This window comes from Callithrix jacchus, chromosome 9 (assembly GCF_049354715.1).
Source record: "Callithrix jacchus isolate 240 chromosome 9, calJac240_pri, whole genome shotgun sequence".
Lineage (NCBI taxonomy): Eukaryota > Metazoa > Chordata > Mammalia > Primates > Cebidae > Callithrix > Callithrix jacchus.
In genome coordinates this window covers 69,887,825-69,905,600 of record NC_133510.1, presented here as the reverse complement: position 1 = coordinate 69,905,600, position 17,776 = coordinate 69,887,825, and the positions used below count along the sequence as shown (strand labels likewise).

The 17,776-nt window shown below is 43.8% G+C and overlaps 1 protein-coding gene across 29 annotated transcripts in view; it reads right to left on the bottom strand.

The window, feature by feature from the left end:
* FMNL3 (formin like 3) overlaps positions 1-17,776 on the bottom strand; it is a 63,578-nt gene that overhangs the window by 32,707 nt on the left and 13,095 nt on the right. For 2 of the 29 annotated variants that reach the window (XM_078336730.1, XM_054238556.2), the window contains exon 1: positions 4,349-4,384. The exons of the other annotated variants lie outside the window; for them this stretch is intronic. The gene's annotated coding sequence lies outside the window, so the exon portion shown is untranslated. Of the gene's footprint in view, positions 1-4,348; positions 4,385-17,776 lie in introns of those variants that run through there. 29 annotated transcript variants of the gene reach the window in all.

Below are 17,776 nucleotides of genomic sequence, written 5' to 3'. Positions count from 1 at the left end.
GCCGGGCGCGGTGGCTCTAGCCTGTAATCCCAGCACTTTGGGAGGCCGAGGCGAGTGGATCACGAAGTCAAGAGATCGAGACCATCCTGGTCAACATGGTGAAACCCCATCTCTACTAAGAATACAAAAAATTAGCTGGGCATGGTGGCGCGTGCCTGTAATCCCAGCTACTCAGGAGGCTGAGGCAGGAGAATTGCCTGAACCCAGGAGGCGGAGGTTGTGGTGAGCCAAGACTGCGCCATTTGCACACCAGCCTGGGTAACAAGAGCGAAACTCTGTCTCAAAAAAAAAATATATATATATATAAATATATATGTATGTAAAGCATTTAAATCAGAACCTATATAGTAAATGTTATAAATAATGCTAGCTATGTTTTTTGGGGTTTTTTTCATTCAACATTTAGCTAGAAAACAACTATATGCCAAGCACAAGCTAGAATTTGTCAATATCAAAGTAAATAGGGTATGATCACTACATTCAGGAAGTTTAGATCCTGAGAAAAGGTAGACATGCAAATCAGAGGTCAGTAGAGATAGCACAGCTGCAAAAGAGGCACATACGGTACTGTGGGGTCCCAAAGAGCTAACATCTAATCACACTGCAGAGTCAAGTACGGCGTAAGCTTCCTGAAAGAAATGTCACAGGACTTAGTTTTTTTTTTTTAGACAGGGTCTTATTTTGTCATCCAGGCTAGACAATCTTGGCTCACTGTGGCCTCGACCTCCCAGGTTCAAGCAACCCTCCTGCCTCAGCCCCTCAAGTAGCCAGGACTACAGGTGCTCACCACCACACCTGGTTAATTCTTGTACTTTTAGTAGAGACAGGGTTTTGCCAATTGGCCAGGCTGGTCTTGAACTCCAGGACTCAAGTGATCCACCCACCTCGGCCTACCAAAGTGTTAAGATTACAGGCATGAACCACAGCACCCTACTAGGAATTAGTCTTAAATATCAAGCAGAAAGGAATCGGACAAAGGCAAGAGTAGAAGGGAAGATGGTGATATTCCAGGCAAGGAGACAGCATTTGCAAATGCGTGGCAACACAAAACACCATTACAAATCCAGGAGTCTGTAAGTGATTTACTACAAAGGCATGAAAGTATGTATGAGGAAATTACAGCAGGCAGGAAAGTCAGATGACAAAAAATATGAGGAGCTAAGTAAGTAGGTGGCATAAGTAGGATAATAATAATAACACTACTAAAATGAAAACAGTAATAACAAAAAAGCTAACATTTATTGACAGAACTGTGATAAGCACTCTACATGAATTATCTCATTTAATTCTCAAAACAATGATATAAAGTCCTATGAAGTAGGGGCTATCATTATTCCTATTTTACAAGTGAGGAAACAAAGGCTTGGAAAGGTCATGGAACTTGCACAGCATTGCAAAGCACGCATATGGTGGAGCTGGGATTTGAACTCAGGTCTGACCCCAAAGCCTGAGCTTTTAACTCCTCACAATGCCTCCTCTGAGACAGTGAATCATATTAGCTCTTCTTTGTACCTTTCCAAATCCTTCAGGACCAACTTGCACCATCTCAACCTTCCTCATAGAACCTCTCCCAAACAACTCAGATCTCTGTACATTCCTTCCTCTGAATTTCTGTGGTTTTCTGCCCTAACCTCCCATTAGCACTCATATTCAATCATTCTTTGAACAGCATTTGTGTCTTTTTTTTGAGACTGGGTCTCATTTCATCACCCAGGCTAGAGTGCAGTGGCAAGATCTTGGCTCACTGCAGCCTTGACCTCCAAGGCTCAGGTGATTCTCCCATCTTAGCTTCCCGAGTAGCTAGGACTACAGGCATGCGCCACCATGCCTAGCTAATAATTTTTTGTTTTTTGTAGAGACGACTTTCACCACATTGCCCAGGCTGGTCTCAAACTCCTGGGCTCACGCAACCCACCCATCTTGACTTCCCAAAGCGTTGGGATTACAGGTATAAGCCACAGCATCCGGTAACATTTATGTCTTCTATGTACCATGCACTGTGCCAACTAGGGGACCTGTTTTGCCTTGTGATAACTCTTGTATATTTACAAAGAAGGGAGGAACTGAAGCTTATAAACATCTACTCTGGTTCAGGATGGTGCTAGACACTTCAATTACAAGATTCCATGTAAAAATCCCTTCTCTCACATAATAATATGAGAGAGAAGTGATTTTTCCATTTTATATTATTTCCTGAACTAGACTATAAGCTTCTTGAGGACTCTGCCTTGAGTACATTTGTTCCTAGACAAGTATGGATGGCACAGAGAAAAAGCTTAATAGATACTATGGGCTGTCCAAAGGGACAGCAGAGGCCATTTTGGGGGGCAGCACCAGTGCACTGGCCTAGGGCCCAGCTCTGGCTTTCCAGGAGTCTTGTGACAAATCTAAGAGCTTATTATAAAGCTATAAAACTTAATGAATCCCTTCCTACCTCGAGACACATGTGGGAGAGACATAACTCCTGCTTTATAGAAAGATAAACTGAGGTCTGGAACAGGCACACATCTGTCACAAGTTGTATCAGCCAGGAAGAGGCTCTACAAGCATTGTCTCTCCTTACTTTCAAATGGAGATACATCCTCAGTGCCTCAGTGCTTCTATGGGAGGAATCATAATGACCTCGGTCTGCTCTAGATCTATAAGCTGTCCTCCCAATGGTGTCCCCTCTCAAGCTTTGAAGGCTAGAACTTGACATAGAGGTCTAGCCTACCCACAGCCCAGTGCTATTTTTGAGTTGTTTCAGATTTTTTACAACTCATTTGATTGTCCAGCTGGGAAAAAAACACCTCTTTGGATTTAGCCTTTCGAGAGTTCCCTCCCCAAGACCCAAATCTTCTCTGCTTCTCGAAAAGTCTGGTGTCCTAAGTGTTATATTCACTAGGGAACAGGGATGAAAAACATTACTGTGCATCTCTTATATGCCAGGCACTTTTCTCACATTATCTCACTTACTAATCTTAATAATCACTGGAGGTAAATATTAAACCTGTTTAACTGATGAGGGAAATAAGAGTCTGAGACCAGCCAGGTGCAGTGGCTCACGCTTGTAATCCTAGCAGTTTGGGAGGCTGAGGCGGGGGATCACCTGAGGTCAGGAGTTTGAGACCAGCTTGGACAACATGGTGAAACCCCACCTCTACCAAAAATACAAAATTTAGCCAGGCATAGTGGCATGTGCCTGTAATCCCAGCTACCTGGGAGGCTGAGGCAGGAGAATTGCCTGAACCTGGGAGGCAGAGGCTACAGTAAGCCGAGATCACACCACTGCACTCCAGCCTGGGTGACAGAGCGAGTCTCTGTCTCAAGAGTAAAAAAAAAAAAAAGAATCTGAGACCAACTGGCTCAAGGTTACACAGAAAGTAGTAGAACGCAGATTCAAACCCAGATGTGTGGCCTCCACCATACAGGCTTTTCTACCATGCTCACCCATCTCCTTACAAAGAAAACAAATCTCTTTCTCTGACTTAAGAAGGTCCAACTTAATTTATCTGACTGGTTTTGGTTGATCATTACACAATGCTTCCCTGTTCTGCACAACTGAGTGAAACCAGCTGAACCAAGCATGTGTGCTGAACACCTGAAGTTCAAACCTTCACAGAGTAACAGGGAGACTGTGCACAGCACAGAGAAAACTGTCCGCTTGGACACAACCTGGTGACAAATCCCTTACATCTGAGTAGCATTTTAAACTTTCTAGTACAGCACAGGCTTTGGAATCAGGGATGACCTGGATTTGAATCCTGCTACTTTTCATAAGATAATCAAAAAGTTCTTGCTCTACTGCCCAGGCTAGAGTGCAGTGGTGCGAGCACAGCTCCCTGCAGCCCCAAACTCAGGGGATCAAGTGATCCTTCCACCTTAGCCTCCAAGTAGCTAGGACTATAGGCATGTGACACCATACTTGGCTAATTTTTTTTTTCACTTTTTGTAGAGACGGGGCCTTGCTATGTTGCCCAGGCTGGTTTTGAACTCCTGGCCTCAGCAATCCTTCCACCTTGGCCTCCCAAAGTGCTAGAATTACAAGTGTGACCCATCACGCCCAGCCAAGGAAAGTTGTGAAAATTCTTTGAACTTCAGTGTCTTCATCTATAAAATATGGATTATATCTACCTCTTATAAATGAATAAAAGGGATTTTACACAGTGCCTGGCACAGGAGAAAGACTCTGTAAGTGGTAACAGGAATGGCCTGTTTTTTTTTTTTTGACTGTCAGACTGAAATTTAATAAGCTTTGAAGTGAAGCAGATAGCGCTGTTGATAATGCTTTATAGGTTTGCAACAAAACAAAACAAGGCTTAGTGGTGTGTCTTGGCGCTATTTAGATAAAGAGGTCCAGGATGCAAACCTGTGGACTGGCTGTCCTGCCATCTTCACCAAAACCCCCAACCAGGTAAAGCTGATCATTCCAAAGGCAGGTGCGATGGCCCACGCGTTTCAGCTGGCAGTCTGCACAGGGGAAGTGGAACCACAGAGGAGGAGACTTGCGGGTATCATAGATGTAGAGATCATTGCAGATGGTGTCTCTAGCTCCAGGAGTCGCATTTGACTCAAGTTAGCTTCTAAGTAAGTATACAAAATATAATTTCATACTTTTTTTTAGAGACAGATGGAGTACAGCAGCATGACCATAACTCACTGTAACCTTGAACTCCGGGACTGAGGCAAACCTCCCACATCAGCCTCCCAAGTAGCTGAGACTACAGGTGTGTACCATCATGGCCACCTATTTTAATTTTTTTATTTTGGTAGAGACAAGATCTTGCTATGTTGCCCAGGCTGGACTTGAATTCCTGGCCTCAAGTAATCCTCCTGCCTTGGCCTCCCAAAGCACTGAAATCACATGTATGAGCCATTCTGCCCAGCCTAATTTCATAGTACTTTAAAATATATAAAAGAGTATGTACATATAGCTGAATAGTATAGGTTAAACATATGTAAAGTACAATTCCCTCATCTCATGTGATCTAATAATTCTGTAGGTTAGAGCAGTTGTACCCTTGCCCCTTCAAAATCAAGAAACCAATAGCCACCAGGGAATTTACAGGAAAACTGGGACCAGAACTTAGTGAAACAAAGTCAAGTCACTAAGCTGCTTTGCTATTTGAGCAGCTGAATGATCTGGGACAATTCTTCTAACCTTCTGGGGACACAGTTTGGTTATCTGTGGAGAGATCTGGGAGAGATTTTGCCAGGTTATCTCTAGTGTTCACACCTCATCTCAGATTCCTCACCTCACCAACTGTCTCCTAACTTCCTCAGGTCCACTTCTGCCACAAATCACTATTTTTGGCCCCCTCAACTAACTACTTTTCTCAACAACTGTGCTTCTCTCCTTGTGACAGGACATAAGTCCTAAGAGTTATCCCTCCCCATCACTGAAGGGCTGTGCTGTGAGACTACAGAGAAAAGCACAAATTCGTATTTGACAGTAGGCATGGATGACTCTCAAATATGTATTTCTATCCCAGACTTCTCCTTTGAGATTCAGCTTTAAATATTCAATCCCCATTGGACATTCTACCCAGACTTCCACAGGCTTTGCATGTGTCTCAAAGTGGCCTCATCACTTTCCCTTCTAAGGTATTTCTTCTACTGTGTTCCCTTGCTAGAGCAGTTAACTCTAACCAACTAATTTAGCAAGCTAGAAATATGGGTGCCATCCTCAATTCCTCCCTTCTCCCTCATCTTTATCCTCTCAATGTAAAATCTGATCAGCCATCAAAAATTGAAATAAAATCTAATCATCAGTCATCTAATCAGTCATGAAAATTTAACTATTAATAGTTAACATTTATTTGACTATCCCATCATCTCCATTGTGCAAACTGGTCCCAGTTTAGGCTCCCATCATCACCACCATAGAGCCAAGGCCTCCCACTCAGCTGCCCACCTCCAATTCTGATTCCTTCCCATCGCTGCCAGACTGACTTGCCTACAACTCAATCTGACTATGAAACACATGAAGCACAGTCTCTTTCACATGGCATTCAAAGCCCTCCTGACCACTTTATCCCTGCCTCCCACAAGTCTCTGCCTTACACTTCGCACTTCAACAGCACTGAGCAGCTGTGTGAGGATTCTCTGAACACATCATGCTGTCTCGCCTTAACGCCTCTCTACCTGGAATGCTTTCTTTCCCAAACTTCTGTCCAACTCCGAAATACCCTTTCAGCCAGCAGAGATTTCCTTCTCTGGGCAGTATTCCCCAAGCCACACCTCTCTACTGTGCTCTTCCAATGCTTCCTGCATCTCTATGGAATTGCACTTAGACAGCTGTATGTTATAATTGTGTATTTAATATGTTTGTCTCCCCCTCTAGACTGTACTCCTGGGGGCAGGATGATTGTCTTAGTCACCTTTATTTCTCTAGCTTTCAATACAATTCTAAGCACTTGTTGAGTGAATGAGTACTAGGCTGTACTTGGTGAGTCTTTGAGGGCTGGTATCTTGCCCCCTCTCTGTCTCCAGGCAAAGAAAATGACACCTTAAAAAAAAAAAAAAGAAAAAAGAAAATGACACCTTAACAATTCTAGGTTCATTACCTCAAAGGCCCTCCTGAGTGCTGATGTGAATCTTTAGCTGTCTTGCCACATAATAAGGCTCTCTTTGCCCTCTTGCCTCCAAGACAATCAGAAGCAGCTGGTAGTGCTTTTGTACTGTTATGACACCAATTTGACATTCCCCTGGATCTGTGGGCAACAAGCACTAGATGCTTTCTTTTCAATTCTTGGAAAGAATCAACTGAGAAGCTAAATGCTACTGGACACTGTCTAGCTGGTTATCCTCCAGCTTCTGAGATTATGCTCAAAACTTTTAACAAGGATATTCTACGGAAATGACAGATAAATGCTCTGGGACGCCACCAGGACCTGTTGCCCCGTAAATGCATAAGAGATTCTTAATTCCTTAGTCACCCACCATGCCAGCAATAATTAAGCCCAAAGGAAGCAATTAATAGCTGCTATTGGACCATCAATCTGGAACTCATGCCAGATGCCATCAGAAAATAATCTGCAGACATGAGCTCTTCACAAGGGAACAGATTCACCAAGTGCCCTGCCTGCCAAGGGCCTGAGGATAATGAGTGCTTATGTGATACTGATTCTGCTGAGTGGCAAGTAAAACAAAATAACCACAACCACAAATGAGAAGTATGTCCAAAGTAAGGGGCCCAAACATACTCCGGACACAGAAGGGATTCAAACAAAGATGCTCTTTCCTGGTTAGATATCTCTGGCTCATCCATTCTAGAATACTGTCTGGGCCTCACTTCAGGGTTGGCATTGAGGGGAGGGGGTGTATGTGGTCTCCAGTCTACAAAATGAGCCCACATAACAGCAACTCCACCACCCTAGAGTTCAATAAAATCCCAGGAGCAGAGGTCTCAACCTCAGCTGGTCTATCATAGTTTTTATTTTTTTATTATTTATTTTTTTAATGTCCCAGAAGCTGAAAAGGTCTATCATAGTTTTAACCTTGGTTAAAAAAAACCCAGTTCAGAAAGCTTTTAAAATAAGGTCCAGGCCAGGAGCAGTGGCTCAAGCCTGTAATTCCAACACTTTGGAAAGCCGAGGCAGGCAAATCACTTGAGCCCAGGAGTTCGAGACCACCCTTAGCAAATGACGAAACCCTGTCTCTACCAAAAATACAAAAATTAGCCGGGCATGGTGGTGTGCTGCCTGTAGTCCCAGCTACTCGGGAGGCTGAGGTAGGAGGATCACTTGAACCCAGGAGGCAGAGGTTGCAGTAAGCCAAGATCATGCCACTGGACTCCAGCCTGTGAGACACAGTGAGACCCTGTCTCAAATACTAATAATACTACTACTACTAATAATAGGGTCCCTCCATGGTTGCACAAGAGATAAAATGTGCTAAAGGGCAGGCCAACAAAAGCCAAGAATTACCCCAGTACCTGGAGGGCCCTAAAGCCTGTGGAAGGGTCATGACTAGACCAACATTATTGAGTAGAAAAGAAAGGTGACTAGTATGTGCAGTTCAGTGATTTCACAACTTTGAAGTACAGAGAAACAGTCTCAAACCATCAACAATAATTCTTACTCTTAAATATTTTCATTAGGCTCCTCAATACCAGATCTCTAATTCAAGAGGTTACTAATTCAAGAGGTTACTGGCCTTCAAATCATATTTCTATTTAAGGCTAGATATGGTGGCTCATGCCTATAATCACAGCACTTTGGGAGGCCAAGGCAGGCAGATCACTTAAGCCCAGGAGTTTGAGACCAGCCTTGGCAAATGACGAAACCCTGTCTCTACCAAAAATACAAAAATTACCCGGGCATAGTGGCGGGCGCCTGAAATTCCAGCTACTTGAGAGGCTGAGGCACGAGAATCACTTGAACCCGGGAGGCAGAGGATACAGTAGGTTGAGACTGCAGCACTGCACTCCAGCCTGGGTGACAGAGTGAGACTCAGTCGCAAAAAAAAAAAAAAAATCTATATAAAATGCTTTGGGTTTTTTTTTGGAGGGGTTTGAGACAGGGTCTCACTTTGTCACCCAGGCTGGAGTGCAGTGGCATGATTATAGCATACTGGAGCCTCAATCTACTGAGCCCAGGCAATCCTCCCACCTCGGCCTCCGAAGTAATGGGATTACAGGCATGAGTCACCGTGCCCAGCCTTCTACTTAAAATGTACTGAGCACCCTTTATGCAAGTCACTGAGCCCCACAACTCTTACAAAAGGCCTGGCTGAGCACCCAGACATGGGCAAAAGGCATCCATCCTTACATGCCTTGCAGCTGCTTCCCAGACCAGACTTCCTACTCCTCCTCAAGTCTGGAACACACAGAGTGACTTCAGGAAATCTTGAGAGAATCAGACTTGACAAGCCTAGGAAAGACAAGTATCTATTTACAGTTAATCAACACCCTGACAACTGGAGCCAGGTAAGAAGCAACCACAGGCTCTGACTGGGGCCCACCTGGGGCTAGGAACTCAATTGAACCCCCAGATGAGTACTGACTCTGTTTCCCACCCAGACTGGCTGCACTGCCAAAGGGAGCCCCTTCCTCGGAGACATACTCAGGCCCTGGAATCTTTAGATAGCTCAACTCCCCAAACTGCCTGATCATCTTACCATCTTACCTAAATATCTTCCCCATTACTTTCTCTTTCTTGTTTTTTAAGAGATGGGGTTGCCAAGGTTGGATTCAACCTCCTGAATTCAAGGGATCCTCCTGCCTCAGCCTCCCAAGAAGCTGGGACTATAGGCACATGACACACCTGGCTGTAACCCCCAATGACCATCTATCTCCTTATCTTACCTTCTTTTTCTTCATGGCACTTCTTGCTATTTAACATAATATTATATACCTGCATATTTGTTTATTGTTCTTCCCAACAACAATGTGAATGCTATGAGACTGACTTGTCTCTTTTGTTCACTGTGGTATCACTAATGTCTAAAATAAGAGTAAACACTCAATAATAGTGGTTGAATGAATAAATGAATGATCATTCAAACATTTTAAAACTCTGCTTCCATCCTAGCGGGGCTACATGAGACTTAAGACTGAATAATGTCTACTTCCCAGAAAGCCCTGTAAACCTGTTGTTGAACCCTAACATCCCCTCCAAATAACTCCCTAAAGTCCCCCACATCTCACTCTCAGGCCCACAAACCTTAACCCACCCCAGAGTAAGTATTAAAGAGAGAAAACGGAGCAGCACCCAGGGAGGAGACACATTTTTCCTTCAGTTAAGTATAGTCTAGAACCTCTGCAAATTAAAAGCTCCCTCTTCACTGAATCCACTCAGCTGTAGTTATAGGTCACACTTTTTATTTTTGTAACCAGCCAACCCACCAAATTATAGGCTCAAGCCACTGGCAGGCACGCCAAACACTGGGGCCAGCCTAGCCTAGCAAAGGCACTGCCCTTTCGGGCCTGAGAGGGGATACAGGAATGAGGGCTGAGCACCGGTCAAACCTGAAAGGGCAGAAGGCACCATCACCCTGTTGGGCATAATCTAGCGAGGTGCCTGGATCTCACTCAGGCCAACCTGCTACCCACAAGGAAAACAGATTCCAGGATTCTCCACACAGCAGCCAAGAGAACACTTAATATTATGAAGCACACCTAGAAGTTTCCCTACAATTAATGTCCAAACTCCTTACCAAGGCCAACAAGGTCCCACATGATCTGGGCCCTGCTCACCTTTCTATGCCTTCTCGGACTCTCCTCAGCATCCTTGTCAACCAGTCTGACCTCCTTATCCTTCCTCAAATGTGCAAAGTTCTTTTTTTTTTTGAGACAGAATCTCGCACTGTCGCCAGGCTGGAGTACAGTAGCATGATCTTGGCTCACTGCAACCTCCGCCTCCTGGGTTCAAGCAATTCTCCTGCCTCAGCCTCCCGAGTAGCTGGGACTACAGGTGCACACCACCATACCCAGCTAATTTTTGTATCTTTTTAGCAGAGACAGGGTTTCACCATTTTGGCCAGGATGGTCTTGATCTCTTGACCTCGTGATCTGCCTGCCTCGGCCTCCCAAAGTGCTGGGATTACAGGCGTGAGCCACCATGCCTGGCCAAATGTGCAAAGTTCTTTTCCACCCCAGGGCTTTGCAAAAGTTGTTCTCTTCGTAGAAAACCCATCCCCCAGATTTTTTTGAGACAGAGTCTCACTCTTGTCACCCAGGCTGGAATGGTGCAGTGGTATGATCTCAGCTCACTGCAACCTCCGCCTCCTGGGTTCAAGCGATTCTACTGCCTCAGCCTCCTGAGTAGCTGGGATTATAGGTGCCCACCACCACGCCCGGCTAATTTTTGTACTTTTAGTAGAGACAGGGTTTCATGTTGGCCAGGTTGGGATTACGGGCATGAGCCACCGTGCCTGGCCCTGTATCTTCATATATGGCTATGATAATGGCTTGTGGTGAATGGGTCTTCAAGAATGAAGCAAAGAAACTGCTAAGAAGTCCATTACAACAGACCAGGCAGGAGCTGAGGATCAACTACAGTAGTGGTAGTACAGACAGAGAGAAGGTGAGAGGGACAGCACCCCAGAGTAACTCTAAGTGCTTGGCCTGGATTAGCTGGAAGAGGGCCATTCCCCCAAAAACACAGTGTATAAGAAAAAACTAGTAGGTAGAAAGTAGCTCACAAACACTGGACACTGTTACTAAGCAATGAGACATATTTATTGAGCATCTACTATGAACAAGGCATTGCTAATAATACAAAGTATATAGTACAAGACAACATTTTGCCCTAAAGGAAGGCAAAAAATGGCTGGGCGTGGTGGCTCATGCCTGTAATCTCAGTACTTTGGGAGGCTAAGGTGGGAGGATCACTTGAGCCCAGGAACTCAAGGCTGCAGTGAGCTATAATCATATCACTACACTCCAGCCTGGACCATAAAGAAAGATCCTATCTCAAAAATACAATTTTTTTAAAGGAAAGCAAGACAGATTTGGCAATGGAAAGAATTAGTCCACAAAGTTGGTGACTAGAAATGAAGCTTTTACATTTGGAGACTTCTGCAGTTCAAGGGCAACACATGGGATCATTTTCTATCCAGTTTCACTTAAATCAAATTATTCTGATTCTCTAACTTAGGAGGTTTGAGCATATATTTCTCATATATTTCAATCATTCAACTTTTAATGAGCAAACACATAAATGGCCAGAGATCACTTACCAACTATTATCTATTCTCTGTTGAAACTCTGGGCAGGAAAGTCCCTTTTTTAACAATCAAGAAATGTTCAGGCCAGGCACAATGGCTCACGTCTGGAATGCCAGCACTTTGAGAAGCTGAGGTGGCAGATATGGCTTGAGCCCAGGAGTTCAAGACCAGCCTGGGCAACATAGCAAGATCCCATCTCTAACAAAAAGTAGGAAGTGCAACTGTAGTCCTAGCTACTAAGAAAGCTGAAATGGAAGATAGCTTAAGCCTAGGAGCTGGAGGCTACAGTGAGCCATGTCACACTACTGCACTTGCTCTGGGTAACAGAGCAAGCCTGTTTCCAAAAATAAGAAATCTTCAGATAAAACTGTGTGTACTGGCCACCTGCCGTTATCCAAGCTCACATCTGTCTATAACTAAACTCTATTCCAACAGCAGGGCTCCTAGCTGCCCCTCATATAGCGCCTTCATTTCTTCTCCTTAATCCCCTCCTGTAACAGCTCTGGCCTGGAACAATCTCCTCTCTTCTTATCTAAACACCTGACTAAAGCCTATGTCCTCCTGAAAGCACTGCCTAATTAGCACTCCTATACCACGCTGATCCTCCCCTGACTCTTCAGTCTTTCTGTATTTATAGCTGTGTGGCACCCTATCACCTCATGATCTCACTTGGTCTTCACAAAAACATGTGATTGGGCAAGACAAACAGTACTCCCACAGTACAGATAAAATAACTACAGCACATAGAGTCTCACAGACAACCTAAGGACATGTACTTGTTTTAATTCTCTAGTTCAAGATACAGTTTTATGTACACATTTTCTCTCTTCAACGTAGATAGAAAACATTATCTTCTATTTCTTTGTTATACCCCACAGCACCAGGGAAAGTGCTGTGTATGCAGCAGGCATCTAAAACATATTTACTTAATAAATTATGAAAGACAGGAGGCTGAGGCAGGAGAACTGCTTGAACCCAGGAGGCGGAGGTTGCAGTAAGCCAAGATGGCACCACTGCTCTCCAGCCTGGGTGACAGATTGAGACTTCATCTCTAAATAAATAAATAAATAAATAAATAAATGAAAATGGAATGAACGTTTAGACTAGACCCAAGACTTCCCAATCTAAAGCCTTCTTTGTTATACTCTCTCTTAACAACCTGTTCTTTGCCTTAATTAAATCTTTATTTAATATCTGTCTTTCCCTCTAAACTCTATGAAGGCAAAGAAATTCTTTGGTTTTTTTTTGTTTTGTTTTGTTTTTTTACCACTATATACCATATAATAGTATCGGGAGCACGCAGTAAGTTTAAAACAAAAAACAACAAAAAAAAACTCAAATAGCAAATGTCCTAGTGGGACAGTTAAGATTCAGATCCAAATCTGGCTAACTCTAAAGCCCAAATCTTTCCACTACACCTCTTAGCAAAGAATTGTTTTGGTAAACTTTCCCCTATATTTTGCCACAATCCACTCAATCCACTCCAAAGCAGTAATAAGAGCAAGGGGAGTCAACCCTGCTAAAAGGAAACTATAGTTAATAAAGTGGGGCTGGGTGCATTGCCTCACGCCTATAATCTCAGCACTTTGGGAGGCCAAGGCGGGAGTGCGAGACCAGCCTGGACAACATGGCGAAACCCTGTCTCTACACAAAGTACAAGAATTAGCCAGGTGTGGTGATGTACCTGTGGTCTGGGAGGCTGAAGTGGGAGGATCCCTTGAGCCCAGGAGGTTGAGGATACAGTGAACTGAGATTGTGCCACTGCACTCCAGCCTGTGCAACAGTGAGACCCTGTCTAAACAAACAAACAAACAAAGTGGGCTTTGGTATCAGGCTGCTAGGATTCAAATCCTAACTTTGCCACCTACTAGTGTGTGATCCTAGGTGAGCTATTTAACCTACCTGGACCTCAGTTTCCTCTTCTATAAAATGGAAACAATAATGACTACTTCAGAGAGTTGTGATGATTAAATGAGATAATGTGTGTAAAGTGTTTTGCATAGTACTTGGTATACCATTATCACACAATAAATGTTAGCTATTAAAATTATGAGCTATCCTTATTCCTAGGAGGCAAGAATCTAGAGAAAATGATTGTCACGGTGGTCATAGCTGCTGAACTGACTTGACTTTGAAAGGAAGAGGTGCAGCACAGCCTAGAGCTCAGGTTTACTCTCTTTGCTGACTTCACTGGCTATGGCTCTGCCAAGGTTGGAGGTGCAGCTTTCATTGGCCTGGAAATGAAAGAGGCTAAAAATACACAGCCTGCCTGTGTCTGGTGGACAAGGATCATGCCTACATTAAAGAATTTTAAATACAGCTTCAGGGCAAAAGAGCATCTCTTAGGATTCTTTTCACTGTGGAAACAGTGCCAAGCTCAGCATGGGGCACAGGGCAGTGGCCAGTTGCTGACCCCACTGGTGCCCTTTCTCTCTCTTGCACTCTTCTTTTGGCTTCGTGCAAAAAGTAAGAGAGGAGGTTTTTTTTTTTTTTGCATTAAAAGTTGGGTCTGCCCGGGTATGGTGGCTTACACCTATAATCCAGCACTTTGGTAGGCTGTCAGGTGGATCGCTTGAGGTCAGTAGTTTGAAAACAACCTGGCCAACATGGTGATCCCATCTCTACTAAAAATACCAAAAATTAGCTGGGTGTGGTAGCGCATGCCTGTCCTAGCTACTCAGAATGCTGAGGCAGGAGAATCGCTTGAACCCGGGAAGTGGAGATTGCAGTGAGCCAAGATCGCAACACTGCACTCCAGCCTGGGTGACAGAGCAAGACTCATCTCAAAAAAAAAAAAAGTTGGGTCTGGCTGGGCACAGTGGTTCATGCCTATAATCCCAACACTTTCGGAGGCCAAGGCAGGCAGATTGTTTGAGCCCATGAGTTCAAGACCAGCCTGGGCAACACAGCAGGACCCTGTCTCTTCAAAATATACAAAAATTAGCCCGGCATGGTGGTGCACACCTGTAGTCCCAGCTACCTGGGAGGACTGATTGGGCCTGGGAACTGTGGATTGATGAGAACTGTGATCGCACCATTGCATTCTGACCTAGGCAAAAGACACCCTGTCTCCAAAAAAAAAAACCTTCAGTCCACCCCCTTCCCATCCCACTTTTATTCCTCCTTTCCCCTTAAAGGAGGAATACACAAGTAGATAATGTAAAAGAAAAAAATTCAACCAGCTCAAAGCTTATAGAATAAAAATCCAGTCACCATTCAGCCCTCAACCCCACTCAATTCCTTCCGTAGGTCACCACAGTTAATAGGTCAGTGTTGATTTTTCTAGGCCTTTTTTCTATGTATTTATATACAACCATGTATGGTTTTTATAAAGCATTATAGAGTCTTCTAATTGCCTTTTTAGATTATATTTACACACACATACATATCTTGGAGATTCCCATTAGCCACAGCCATTTATTGAGTGCCTACCCTGTGCCAGGTATTTGGCTGTACAGTGATAAGCAAACACAATGTCCCCACCCTCACTTAGTCAACAATCTGGGAGACGGACCATAAACAAGTAATCAAATAATCGTAAAAGGGAAAAAGAATGAATAGGATGCTAACTAAGACAAAGAACAGCAGGTGGGGAAGATCTGAAAGGTGGCAATTTAAAAAATTGAGACCTAAAGTATAAACTAGAACGAGTCATTTTAATATACAGGCAAAGGGTATCCCAGGAAGGGAAAAAGCTTGTGCAAAGATTCTAAGATAGAAAGGAGCTTGACCTGAATGAAAGAGGGCTAATGTGGAACTTGGTGAACAGGAGGGCAAGTGAGGTTAAAAAGGTTAGCAGGCGCCAAATGATACCGTCTTAAGGGTCCATGTCAGGAATTTGCTTTTTTCCTTTTAGTATAATACAAAGGGAAGCCATTAAAGGTTTCTAGGCAACAGAATGATGTTATTTAATTTATATTTTAAATTTGGGTGTTTTGTGGAGAATGGATGCGAAGGTGAAGAGAGGGACAAGAGAAGAAAATGGAAAGCCAGTTGGTTGGTTGCAATGCAAGCAAGAGCTGATCTTGAGTTAGACCAGGGTAGTAACAGTAGAGAGAAAGGGGACAGGCAGATTACATATACATATAGAGGAAGACTGTTTCTTTCTTTCTTTTTTTTTTTTTTTTTTTTTTTTGAGATAGTCTCGTTCTGTCACCCAGGCTGGAGCGCAGTGGTGCCATCTTGGCTCACTGCAGCCTCCACCTCCCAGGTTCAAGCAATTCTCGTGCCTCAGACTACAGGCGCGTATCACTATGCCTGGCTAATTTTTTTAGTAGAAACAGAGTTTCATCATGTTGGCCAAACTGATCTTAAACTCCTGGGCTCAAGTGATCCACCCGTCTCAGCCTCCCAATCTTGTTTTTTTAAAAGACAGAGTCTCACTCAGATGCCTAGACTGGAGTTCAGTGGCACAATCATGGTTTACTGCAACCTCAAACTCTTGGGCTCAGGCAATCCTCAGGGGACTAGACTATAGGCACATGCCACCACACCCAGCTAATTTTTATTTTTTGTAGAGCTAGGGTCTCACTGTGTTGCCCAGGCTAGTCTCGAACTCCTGGCCTCAAGTGATCCTCCAGCCTCGTCCTCCCAAAGTCCTGGAATTACAGGTGTGAACCACTGGGCGTGGCCTAGTTTTGGAGATGAAATCAGCAAGACTTACTCATACATTGGGTATGGAGAAAGGAAAAGAAAAAATTAAAAATAACTCCCAAGATTTTCCCTAAGTAGGTGAATGGAAGAGCAACAAATTTAAGCAAGAAATGGACAATCAGGCTCTTCCCACTTCCTTTTTTAACGTTAAGCAATGTAGCCCTGAGTAGTCCTTACACGTACCTTTCAACACCTGTGTAAACTGTTCTCCAGAATGGTTTCCTAAAACTGAGGTGGCGGATTTAAAGGACATGCACATTTTACATAGATAGACCCTGTAAGATGTCTTCTAAACTGTTTATACTGAATTACTCTGCCATTAATATTGACCATGGACATTGTTGGTCTTCAAAATTTTACCCAGATAATTAGTACAGTAAGTTTATCCTCTAAAATTTCATCTCCTTGATTTCTAGTGAGGTTAAAATATTTTTTCTTTTAACTTTTATTTTATTGTTTTGATACGGAATCTCATTTATTCACCCAGGCTGGAGTGCAATGGTGCAATCTCGTCTCACTGCAACCTCTGCCTCCTGGGTTCAAGCAATTCTCCTGCCTCAGCCTCCCAAGTAGCTGGGACTACAGAAGCGTACCACCACGCCCGGCTAATTTTTTGTATTTTTAGTAGAGACGGGGTTTCACTGTTAGCCAGGATGGTCTCAATCTCCTGACCTTGTGATCCGCCAGCCTCAGCCTCCCAAAGTGCTGTGATTACAGGCGTAAGCCACGGTGCCTGGCCTTCTTTAACTTTCAATTATATAAATAATATATAAATGAATTCTTCTTGTAAAAAAAAATGTAAACATTATAGCTAGGCATGGTGGTGCACTCCTGTAGTCCCAGCTACTCCAAAGGCTGAGGTGGGAGGGCCCAAAAGTTTGAGTCTAGCTTGGGGAACATAACAGAACATTGTCTCTAAAAAATATGTAAATAAAAATTTCAGATGTAAACATTATAGATAGACTATATTTCTTTCTAATCTGTTCTTCTCATCATGGTCCCTCCCCCACCTCCAAATCCCAGAGGTAACTAGTGTTATTGGTTTTATCTGTACCCTTACAGATACTTTTTTATGAATTTAAAATCTACATCTAAAAAATAAAAGATTGACCAGGAGTGGTGGCTCATGCCTGTAATCCCAGCACTTTGGGAGGCTGAGGCAGGCGGATCACCTGAGGTAAAAAGTTAGAGACCAGCCTGGCCAACATGGAGAAACCTTGTCTCTAAATAAATAAATAAATAAAAAATAGCTAGGCACGGTGGTGCATGCCCGTAGTCCCAGCTACTCAGGAGGCTGAGGTGGGAGGATCGCTTGAGCCCAGGAGTTCTGGGCTGTAGTGCGCTATGCTGATCGGATGTCTGCACTAAGTTCGGCATCAGTATGGTGACTTCCCGGGAGTCGGGGACGACCAGGTTGCCTAGGTCGTGGGGGCAGCACAGGTTGGAAACGGAGCAGGTCAAAACTCTCATACTG